This window comes from Octopus bimaculoides, chromosome 18, assembly GCF_046866305.1.
Source record: "Octopus bimaculoides isolate indiv1 chromosome 18, ASM4686630v1, whole genome shotgun sequence".
Lineage (NCBI taxonomy): Eukaryota > Metazoa > Mollusca > Cephalopoda > Octopoda > Octopodidae > Octopus > Octopus bimaculoides.
Genome location: NC_142945.1, coordinates 44,721,401 through 44,730,176, shown reverse-complemented (window position 1 = coordinate 44,730,176; position 8,776 = coordinate 44,721,401). Strand labels below are relative to the sequence as shown.

Below are 8,776 nucleotides of genomic sequence, written 5' to 3'. Positions count from 1 at the left end.
GTTTTTTTGATTAAATATATATATATATATATATATATATATATATATATATATATATATATATATAATGATAACGATGATATATATATGCATGTGAGTTGTATGTCTATGTAAAGTAACATTAATATAATATAATCTATTGTTACATTTCTCAAGACTGCTTGTTCATGTGGGTGTATGTGTATCTGTCTGTCTGTGTATTCCTGGCTGGAATTCCTAAGTGAATCATCCAACAAAATGAAATCTAGAATCATTTAAAATATAATGAGAGAGAGAGAGAGAGAGAGAGAGAGAGAGAGAAAGAAAGAGTGAACAAGAGAGAAGATAAGAACTTCAACAAGGAATGACAAAATCTTTTAAAAGAATACCTTCAATTCATATAAACATGTTTTCAATTCCTCCCTACTGCCTCCTGCTCCCAATTCCTGCAGGTAACAAATCAAATTCATTAACCTTAACCTTCTATACAATTTATGTTTTGGTATGTTTGTAAATCTCTGACTTATATCAAAGCTTCTTGACTCACCAACTCAATAATCTTTGATGGATTATATCCTTTTATTCATGCTATATTTTTGTGAAAGTGTGGTCAATGTCCTAACTTTTCACTAGCCCATGTTACAATTCAACACTTGAACAATCAAGAGAATGAATATGCTACTAAATGGCAGAAATGACAGCCAAATCACCCTCAGATTATATCATACTGATTTTAAAAAGCGAAGGCTACATTGTATAATATGGTACGTAGATGCACCATGCTTGAAAAGAAAACGATTGGGGTTGCCATTATTGGAACAATTTTGGTTCAAATCCTGATGTTGAACCTCATGAAGGCAACAAAGCAAAACAATGTGGTGGAAAATACTTGTCTGATAGATATATGTTGTCATTCAGACTGCTAGAAATACCAGCAAAATTTCTATGAAATTATGTACTGGTGTTGATGCAATTGACTTAATCCCTTTGTCTGTCCTTGTTTATCCCCTCTATGTCTAGCCCCTTGTGGGCAATGAAGAAATAAGAAAGTACAGTATATTCTTTCCTATTCTAGGCACAAGGCCTGAAATTTTGGGGGCAGGGGCTAGTCGATTATATCGACCCAGTACACAACTGGTACTTAATTTATCGACCTCGAAAGGATGAAAGGCAAAGTTGACCTCAGTGGAATTTGAACTCTATCTTTAGGTTTTGAGTTCAAATTCCGCAGAGCTTGACTTTGCCTTTTATCCTTTCAGGGTCGATAAATTAAGTACCAGTTGTGTATTGGGGTCAATCTAATCGACTGGTCTCCACCCCCAAAATTTCGGGTCTTGTGCCTAGAGTAGAAAATAAAGTACAGAATATTAAGCCTGAAAATAGTAAAGGGCCTACTCTACCTATTACCTGTCAGGTGACCATGTTACCTATTACACTGGATCAGCAGTTCTCAACCATTTTTGGCCTTTGGACCCCCTTGGTTCCTATTTCATTCTACCAGACCTCCAGAGTCATTCAAATGTATCACCATCATCATCATTGTCATTTAATGTCTGCTTCCATGCTGACATGGGTTGGATGGTTTAACTGAGGGCTGGCAAGTCAGAAGGATGCACCAGGCTCCAAAAAAATCCTACAGTATTTTTCTAGTTAAATATTATCAGAAACTGTAAATAAAATTTTAATATTTTGAGTGCAGTAGAGGTATAAGCAATTTATTGGAGATAAATTTTTACGACAACATTTTATATGAACCTCCAAGGGACATATGGATCTGAATAGGGAACCACTGCACTAGATGTTATTCAAATTAAGTATTTTAAGTTTATCTGTACTGCTTTATCCTGATAAATTAATTCATCAGTCACTTCGTCAAAGCTGGATAGGTTATCCATTTAATGTCCACTTTAGTTCAGGAGTTTGGAACAAGAATTAACATCTTGAATCAAATTATGAATTAACTGTTGAAATGCTGTTAATATAAATTATATTTGATAGTTAACCTTTTTTGTGACAGTATTTCTAACAAAATAATAATGTTTATCTAATATTTTTCAGTTAATTATTGAATTTAATCAAGAGGTTGCATAACAACCCACTCATATTAGTCATTAGGAACGTAATTTGATAAAAAAGTTTGTTTCATAGAATTGAGATGGCAGGTTTTAATTAAATAGCAAAATGGAATTAGAGTTGGTTTCATGATGAATTGGTATCAAAACAACAAAATATATTAAAGATATGAGATATTACAATTTCAGACAATTAAAAAGTGACAAACAAGCTGACAGAATCATTTACTTAACATTGCTCAGTAAGCATGTTCCACAGAAATCCTGTTGCTCACACCTGTCCAGCACTGGATTAACCATTAAGCAAAATAAACATGTGGCATGAAGGGAAGGAAGGCATCACAGAAATGGTAAATGGTTTATGACACAAAAGAAATTATTGTAAAACTTTCTAAAAAGATATTTGAAGTTACTTATATGATCAGAAATATAATTTCGAAGTGTTTATCATATCATAGGGAGGATCTAATCAAAGACTTTGCAATTAAAAAAAAAAGGAGAAAACTTTTCAAATATAAATGAAGAGGAAGTATACAAAAAAAAAACAAAACAGAACATTATTTTCCATCTTACTGTTAGTTTTGCTTCATTTCGGAAAATGAATTTTTATGTCATGGTTTATTATTGTTTAAATTTTGAATTACATATGTATGCGAGCACTAGCTTCTATGGACCTTAATCCAGCCCTGCACCTGTCTCATGGTTGTTGTTAATGCCTTATATATTTAGTCAGTAAAAAGCCGACAGTTCATGTTCTGACACTACAACTGTAACTGAGACCCTCTAATATCAACGACTCAGTCTACTAGGCTGTAAGTAGGTCCTATAATGTTGTATTGATTACTGCTATAAGGAGCAGCAACTTAAGATCTAACAATCTGTAAATAATTTTGACTTTTGTGCTGTATTTAATTTTTCCTGTGATAGTCTAGTTACCTATCCAGGAGAACAGCAACAGTTCATTGCCTTATTGGAATGGTAACTACAGAAATAAACACTAACCAAATGGATTGCTGGCATTCAAAAAATAGTTATAAAATTCAGATAAATTAGCTTTGAAAATGTAACAGATAATATACAAATGCATATGTACAAATATAGAAAACACATAGGCATATACACATACAGTTACATACACAGGCACACACTTAGCCATACATAGATACATACACATGCTTACATAGATATACATATGATTCCATACCATATTTCCACTGAAGATATACCACACTTAGTCTATGTTTCAACACCATGTACCAGTCATATTTTCTATAAATTATCATTATTATTATTATCACAATCAGCATCTTTATCACCATCATTAATATCAAGAGCACCACCATCACTATCATCTGCATCAGGGCTACTCATAGTGGTGGTCCACGGACTGGTGCTGATCCATGAACCATCAGCTGCCGGTATGTGGAGAGTTTCCAGAAAAGAAAGAAACTTTGAAAAATGCTTATAAAATGCTTATGTAATATTGTATTATTTGTTTACAAAATAAATATAAGATAAAAAAAATGGTCAGTTTTTATTATATTCGTTATATATATTGTTTCTGGTGTAAATTAATATTACTAAGAAATATTACCAGTCCCTGGCACAATGGAAAAAAAAAAACCTGCTGGTATGTCACATCAGATAGTTTGAGAAGCACTGATCTATATCAACATGGTATCACATGGATGTATAAACCAGACTTAAGTGATTACATTTGTTCAGCTATAAGTCAACTTGCTTAAACACAGATATTGTAATGATTATATTATATTGCAATAATGATGATGATGATGATTCCAACATGGAGGATGATGATTATGATGATGGCGATGATGATAATGATGGTGTTGGTGATACTGATAATAATGACATATTATGATGCTGAAGATGATGATGACAGTGATGCTAATGGTGGTGTTAGGATACTGATAATAATGGTAGTTATGATGATGATGATAATGATGAAAACGTTGATGATAATGGAATGAAAATCAAAATAATGACAACGGCGATGTTGTAAATAATGATGATATAAATGATAATAATAAAAACAATAATAATGATGGTTATGACAAGGATGGCCACCACAGTCATCATAATGATGAGATCTAACAAACTACAAGAAAAGCAATGAAGTCAAAATCTAGCAAAGTGCTCCAAGACAAATGTTCTGTCAATCACTAAATTCTTGAATTAGTACTTAATTACATTTTCGTATTTATTTTCCAATTAAAATTATTTATAGAACTCCTAGTTAAGTTGCTAGCAGAAAATGTCATGCCTGACAGCTTAGAACTAGTTATAGATATGAAGAAATTTGACTTGGATTGTGTATATGTCGCTCTCTAGATGTCTATATACGAACGTGAGTGAGAATCAGTGCTACAAGTGCTAACAGCTTATACCTAAATTTGTTATCGGGGAATTAAGGTGTTCCACGATTCATTTACTCTTCGGGGGATCACTGCATCCTTCTATCCTGATGCAGGGTCACTGTTGGGAAGCATATGAAACAAAATGGGGGGAGCTAGCTAAAAACATTTGTTAATAATACAGAGCTTCTAATATGGTTGTTGCTGATTAACCTAAAGTCAACATTGATCCACAAGACCTAACTATAATAAAAGACATACAAATAATAATTATCTTATGTTTTTATATATCCAAGCTTACAATATCTAAAGCGGTCTTCCTTTAATTAGGACAATATGGTGTAATTTAAGGGCAATTTAGTTGCTATTTCTGGCAGGTCAAGTGAACATATAAAAACTCCTTCATTAGTTCAACAGGATTCTTGTTGTTTCTAGCACTGACCTTTGCCATCTATTCATTATAAATGTTGTTGTTGTTGTTGTTGTTACTGTTTAACTCCATGTTGACCATGATGCAGTAGAACTATAACAGAAAGTGCTGACAGATTCTATCTCTAATGAGTTGATTAATACCACAAATAAAACATCCTGATCTTAATGACTGAAATACATAAGATATATATTTATATATACATATATACATGTATATATAGTATTAATGGGATAGATGGAAAAAAAAGATTTTATTTAGTATGACATGTTTCGACCTGTTCTGGGTCTCTTTAGGTACATAAATAAATAAAAGAATAAAAAGTCTCACAAGAGTTTCGATTTTACATATCACTAAATGTCCATCATACCCAAAGAGACCCAGAATGGGTCAAAACATGTGTCGTACTAAATAAAATGTCTTTTTTCCATCCATGTTATTAATACTGTTACCTCAACCACCAATATGAAGTTCCTGCAATCTACAGATAATAACAGGTAATAGAAACTGTGCTGGTGCTTTAGACATCGTCCACTTTTACATTTTGCATAATTTCTCCATTCAAATTTAATCTGCGATCCATGGGACGAGCCGTTTTAGCGATGCGTCCTGCCCAAGCTCGTCGAAACGCCAGTGTTAAAACGTGGGTGGCTGATGAAGGAGAATGTTCTCTATGTGGCTCGTGTGTTCTCGTCTACGTTTGTTTGCAATGTCCTGTACCCAGATATGCACCTATACATACAGGTGGATGTCGGTATGCACATACCTGTACGTATATATGCATATACTCATTTACTATTTGTTTATATATATATATATATATATATATATATATATACATATATATTCATGTGTGTGTGTGCGTGTATTTATGTGAAGTCACATGGCCCAGTGGTTAGAGCATTGGGTTTGCAGTCATGTCATGGTGAGTTTGATTCATGGACTGGGCTCTGTGTTGTGTTTCTGAGCAAGACACTTTCTTTTAATGTTGCTCCAATTCACTCAGCTGTAGAAATGAGTTGCAACATCACTGACATGAAGCTGTATTGGCCTTTGCCTTTCTCTTGGATAACATCAGTGGCATGGAGAGGGGAGTCTGGTATGTATGGGTGTCTGCTGGTCTTCCATAAAACAAGTTTGCCCGGAATTGTGCCTTAGAGTGTAACTTTCTAGGTGGAATCCCATTGTCAGTCATATATATATTGTCATATATATATGTAGAGAGGGAAAAAATAGAAAGGAAATCTGATTTGGGATCACAAGATCCTGGGTTCAATCTCCCTGTGATGACTTGGTCAAGATTCATTTATCATAGCCTTCCATCAACCAAGCTTTATTAGTGAATAGACCAAAGCTGATTGGAAGCCCATAGAATGGATTGTGCCCAGAGTGTGTCAAAGATCCAACCATGTCACACACCACTGTGTCACACTGACTACAATTGAATGTTATAAGGATATATATATGTGTGTGTGTGTGTGTGTGTGTGTGTGTGTGTGTGTGTGTGTGGTGGAATACCCAGCCACTTCCTCTCTAATTCAATGAGCAGCGTTTTCAGTTGAATGAATCACTGAACAATCAGCACCAACAGAGACAGAGGTATATTTACATTTACTGAAGTATTTCATTCAGTATGTGAAAGCTGAATAAGTTCAGTATTAGAAAACTCATAGTAGTGCTAAAATGAATTAGAACTTAATTTCTATATTATTCAGGGCAAAAATCTACAGAATCAAGAGTGGTTGTAGCAGAAATCCAAATCGAGCTGATATGGAGATAGTAAAGTAAGTAGACAAACAAACTTCCCTAGGAAAGGGGAACAGGACTTACTGCAGTAACTTCACTGGACTGGTCACCAGCTGCATGATTGTGACTTTTTGCATATATTGCTTGCAAATGATGATTATTGTATAAATTCTAGGCTTCCTGAAACAGCTGTCAAGATAAGGCATCACATACTTTCCTTACGTACATTTACTCTTAATCCTGTTTTTTTTTTGTGCTTCAGGTAAATATATATATAGCAACCCTAATTTGTGTTTATCTATCCTTCTACTTAAGTATTTCTGTATTTTATATGGAGATTGTATTGAGAGACATTATTTTCCTCGGGAGCTGACAGGAGATTACATTGATTTCAGCAGCTCTCAACTGTATTGCATTCTTCCCAGTGGTTATGAGCAGCAATAATGCTACTAATGAATGTTCTTTTGACTGTACTGCAACATGGTTTCCTCCTCTGCTATCTCTGCAGTCACTGCATCAAACTGCGTGCAACTTGTGGCCATGCCAACCAAGCAGCAACCAGATAACTTCATATACATACATGTATGCTTAATTATATATATACATATATATATATATATATATATATATATATATATATATATATATATATATATATACATGAATATTTTTAATATTTTTTTTTATAATGCCAAAACAATGCAAGTTAAAATAAATAATACAGGTCGATGGAATATTGAAATACGAGATAAAAGTATTAACCATTGATTTGCATTATTTCTTATAAGTTGCATTGTTTTGGCATTATGAAAAAAAAAAACAATTAAAAACATTTATATATATATCAGATAATGTATCATAAAAACGATACTACTATACTTACATCCACATACATCCACATACCTTTCAAAAAATCATGCTTCCTTAAATTCTCCAACACTAGTCCAAACATGTCTATACACCCGTTCCTCTTTATGGTTCTTTTAATGCTTATTTTCCTGCGTTCTGTGCATGCCCTTTTGATTAGCATTGCTGTCTTTCTTCACTTGACTTACTGCTGCATTCTGTAGTGCACTTGATCCCTATAACTCATTATTAATAATATATATTCATATTATTAATAATATATACATAACAGTGTGTGTGTATGAGAATTGTAAGCTGACTCATATGACCCTAACAAGCCATGTCTTAATTAGTCTAATGGACGTGTTTATTCACTGACAGAGCTCTACAATCAATTAAAAATTAGTTTGGGCTATGACATGTGTCTCTATGAAATAAACTGAAAGAATGAGTTTGTAATATATCCAGATAAATAAACAAGTGTATATTTTCACTCTCGAATTGCAGCATACAATATCTACATATGTATTGTGATGAAGCAAATTATGTAATTAATTGCATGTTTACATAATTTCTAATTAATGAGAGAAATAAATAAACAAAATATCCTGTTTGGTACAGTTCTATGTAAATTGTGAAATAAATCTGTGACAATGCTATTCATAGTTTATACCTGAGAACTGGTGAGTGCTTTATTATGTTCTAGGTTATAGTATTGGATCAACACTGGATCAATGAGACAGATATAACATGGAGCTATTCATATGATCATTTTATAATAGAGAAGATGTTATTATTTTGGTGGGGAGGGTTACTTGACTGGGTTCAATTCAACTTGGATACTTGGATCAGAATACTTCCTTTTGATTACACTTGCACTGCTAAATTTATTAGACTTGCATGGTTTGAACATGGCCCAATTTATTTTGTTAATAAAAACGAAATCAGTTGTGAATTTAGATATTCAAATATTTCAATGATTACTTTTTTTTAAATGGTTTTTGATGATAGACAATGACTATTCTGGAGCAGTATCTTCGAGAATCAGTTTGAGCAAAAGAAGAGAAACAGTTTTACTGGCAAGATTTGAGTTTCGATTCTGTTACATGCCAATTAACGAATACGTGGTTCAAGACAAGTCAGTGTTTTGTCTCTCTTTTGTTCTAAACTACAACTTACAACGTTTAATATCAATAATTATTTTTCTTAACATTTCGGTATCTTCGTACCTATTTTCATAGTACCTGTGAGACATTTGCTAAAATTATCTGAGCATTTCCACATTTAAAAAAAAAGTCATGAAATCAGTGCATGCAAATTAATTTTTT

General features: G+C 33.1%; 1 long non-coding RNA gene across 2 annotated transcripts in view; it reads right to left on the bottom strand.

Moving 5' to 3' along the window:
• The window catches only part of LOC149132055 (uncharacterized), a 547,197-nt gene that overhangs the window by 308,282 nt on the left and 230,139 nt on the right, over nucleotides 1-8,776 (bottom strand). The gene's annotated exons all lie outside the window — the stretch shown is intronic.